This window comes from Aplysia californica, unplaced genomic scaffold, assembly GCF_000002075.1.
Source record: "Aplysia californica isolate F4 #8 unplaced genomic scaffold, AplCal3.0 scaffold00298, whole genome shotgun sequence".
NCBI lineage: Eukaryota > Metazoa > Mollusca > Gastropoda > Aplysiida > Aplysiidae > Aplysia > Aplysia californica.
Window position 1 is genome coordinate 819,117 of NW_004797568.1, and position 3,883 is coordinate 822,999.

Genomic DNA, 3,883 nt, shown 5'->3' on the forward strand with positions numbered 1-3,883 from the left:
AGCACCTATGGTCCTTATCTCTCCTCCTCCTTTTTTATGTATGTAACTCTCTTGTAACGCATCTATTCTTTGGCATTTACATGGCCTTATTGATGCAACGCAGAAAGTGCTGTAGAATTCTTACTAAAACTTAAAAAAATATGCTTCCTCTTCCTTCACTGGAGCATAAATTTGATGAATTGAATATTTATGCGCACATTTATTGACCAACTTCACCACATACAACTACTTCCGACGTATTGACCTAGATGGCTCCCCGCTCCTCCCTCTGTCCCCGGTATTAACTAGGCCTATAGGAAATAACAAGGGGAAGTGACTTTGAGAGGAACAAACTATGAAATGTACGGTGTGACATAGTTTTAAGGCACTGCGTCTCCGATCTCGTGTAAATAACATGATGCAAAGAGGGGCCAGCTGACGAGTGAAATATCTCTCACTAGTCATCTCCGGTGGGGCTCAAGCCCTTTAGCCCTTCACTACGCCCCGCCGCTGCACAAGAGGCCCACTATAAATTAACTACTGGGCTGTATCCTGTTCACTTTCGCCCGTAAAACCTCTATCAAACCAAACCAATAGATCTATTGATTCAACGACGCGATCATTTTGACTTTCGTACCTGTGCACGTGATAGAAAAGTGATCGGGATTATGAATATCTGATTTCTCACTCAAATTCAGTTTGTTTTAATTAAAATATGACTTTGGCAAGGAATTCAACACGCAGGGTTTTCTGAGGTTTTTTTTGGTGTTTGTTCTGAAGTCTTCCGTGTCTGCAAAACAATTATTTTTCCGCGAATCGTATTATCCGATATTTTTTTTTGTCTGTGCTGTGTGTGTGTGTGTGTGTGTGTGTGTGTGTGTGTGTGAAGGCCTAGCCTAGGCTGTCTAGAATCACCCAGTCTATATCCTCCTATCGGACCTGGCAGTTATAGCTCACATAAGTTGCCATGTTGGCCTTAGTATCATCAGGCCAAGTGTTTTTGTTTTCAGTTTTCTGAGCCAAGCTTTAATTCAATTTGTCACGGCCTTTGCCCTCAAGGCTAGTCGTGGCAGCTCGTGAGAAAAATACACACATGAATTACAATTTATGGGAATAGTGTCCTTTGTTTTCACAACCAAAACTGGCTTTGCAAATGCAAAATCACATAATAAAACAGATTTGTCGTGGGTCAGGCTTCTTCCCGAAGTCTTATTTGAACAACACATTGAAGTAATTTTGCATAGAGTCTGAAATGTAATAGAGCTAGAATCTAGTACAAGTCTTAATGATACTACTGTAACGGTGCAAGTCTGGAGTATTGCATTTTAAAAAGTGCTCGTGGCCGAGCATCTCACATTACAAAAGTGTACCAGTACTTTTGTGTGATTTCTGGAATTGCATGGTGTCAATTAGAATGTTGGCGTTAAAAATGCCAGACGAGGTTACTAATCCAGAAGTTTACTGTTATTTTGGCGGAGCTTTGCGTTGGTTTTAGGCTGCTTTCAGGTCTTGTTTGACCTATCGTCTTCCTCCGATCTGGCAACCTAAAGAACTGACTCACAAGTCACGCCGAGGCCGACTTGTAGGCCATCAGCAGGACCCGATAACGACAACACAAATCTGCAGGAAAAAGCAATTCAATGCTCTAAGCCTCATACACCTTTCAAGGTAGTGGAGAAATATATGTTTTGTTGAACTGTGGACCCTGTGTGTCCGTTATTTGTGCCGTGATGGAAAAGCATTGTACTTGACTATAACTTTTGTGCAAGCTGTGTTGACCTAAATTTGCTCAAATTCCGAAATGGACTGCCATTTTACCATTATTATCGGCGAGGAGGGGTCCCAGACGGAGAACAAAGAAATTAGATCGGGCTGTACTCGAGTTGTCTTTTGCATTGAAATTAGATCTGGTTGACAGCCTCAACCTTAGATTCTACGTGATGTTTTAAAATCATGGACTGGGAGAAATTCCACACACTGTGTTCACCCTTTCCTACTTTTCCTCTCCTTTTATTTAGTCTTCTTTTGTTCTTGTCCAGGTCCAGTGTGCACTGACTGCTAGATCTAGCCTAGATCTACTCTGCTGCTAATTACTTAGGCCTACACAGGTGTAGAAGTACACTGTGCTAGAGATCTACCTGTATACACGCATAGCTGAACAGACACTACAGTTGAGAGCAGCCTCTGTAAATGCCACCATTGACAGTGACATTGACTAAACAAGGGTCCTTCCATGTTGCCACTTTAATTGACTTTAAAAACTGGTGGTGTTAAAAAATTTTTTTTGGAAGTGCCTATTTTGCAACGCCACGTTGCCATTAGCGCCAGTGCTAAATAAAACGCCGCGTTGCGATTAGCGCCAGTGCTAAATAAAACGCTGTGTCGCCGTGTGTATATCAAGCTTAATATGCACATCGTTATCGGAAGTTCTGATGGCCGAAGTGACAGCGCGTCTGCGCTTGAAGTCAAACCATTACTTTTTTAGCGTGGGTTCGATCCCGGTCCTGGACGTTTTTGTTTGTTTGTTGTTGTTGTCCTCTTCTCGACTGACCAACAAATTGTTCCCATAATTATATCTTGTTGCTTTGTAGTTTTTTTTATGTAGCCTAGTAGTAGTGAAGAAGCATGCACATTCTTCTGGTTTTGTCCCCAAGAGGAGCTCTACAAGTAGGCCTTAGTATAGCCTTATAGATACTTTGGTAAATTTTTACTTTCACTCCCGCACACAGATACACTGTTTCAGGGGTCAAACTGCTGTACTGTTTGCCGCAGATCACACATAAAGCCACTAAAACTGTCGCAAAGCAATTATTTTCAAGACAATTTCAAATCTAACTGTAAAATATCAAACTATGGGTAAAAACAGGGGGGCATGCCCCCCTGTAACCCCCCAGATTTTCTTTTAATTTTACCCCAGTGGGCCAGGCCCTCCTGGAACCCCCCGATTGGTCCAAAGCATGTCTATCTCGGTTAAAAACAATCAAATATTTCACAAAAACTATTAATTTGCGACGGAAATGAAGTTGATATTCGTGTTCAGCGCATCAATATTTAGTACAAAATAGACAATTGGTAGCTGAGTGTGAGACGGGAGGGAAAGTAAAAAAATACCGATACTTTTTCTTTTACCAATTTAGGCCTGGTTAAAGTTCAGTAGTGGCTTTCCTTGGTCTGTGAGTTTTTAAAATTTTAATTTTAGGCTCAGGAGAAGGAAAAAACCCCCCAACCCTTTCGGGACCGGGATTCGATGCCACACTTGGAAGCACTGAACATTAGACTTAGAGAACGTAGACAGTAAACAGCTTGTATACGTTCTCTAGGCCTAAGTTCGAGTTGCACTGATAATTTCTGATTGTTATCCAAACGTCTTTCGACTTAAACTTGCTCAAACTCAAACTCAGATGATTATGATTGAGAGATGAACAAGACGTCTACTTTTGTGCAAACGATGTCAGAAACAATTGTTAGATCTAATCTAGATCTAGAATCTAGATCTAGATTTTTCTACATCTAGATTCTAGATCTATATCTACCCAATATTGATCGGAATAAGACGTCATAAAAAAAGGAGTCAAGAAATCCTAGGAGGTGTTTATAAAAAAAACTGAGAAAGCTTCCACAATTCAGGCAGAACTACAATATAATCATGTTAGAAACGGTGGCTACTACAACCAAAATGTAATGTGAGGTAAATTTTTACATTCATTCCCGCACACAGTCTATCGACTCAAGCCTGTTAAGTACACAGGTCTCATTAGATCTAGATCCAGTAATTATTCAGGTTCAAATACATGATGCAAGTCAGTAAGGCGCCTTTTGGTTTTGTCTGAAATACAAATACTTCAGGCATTGCAAACTAAAAATTTCATTTACAATTCAGCCATCAATATTAAGTACGGCTAGA

The 3,883-nt window shown here is 40.6% G+C and overlaps 1 protein-coding gene across 1 annotated transcript in view; it reads left to right on the forward strand.

Annotated features, from left to right (window-relative positions):
* The first annotated feature begins 854 nt into the window (after nucleotides 1-854).
* The window catches only part of LOC101863198 (zinc finger protein 62 homolog), a 15,569-nt gene continuing 12,540 nt past the window's right edge, over nucleotides 855-3,883 (forward strand). The window contains exon 1 of the mRNA XM_005101774.3: nucleotides 855-1,647. The gene's annotated coding sequence lies outside the window, so the exon portion shown is untranslated. The remainder of the gene's footprint in view (nucleotides 1,648-3,883) is intronic.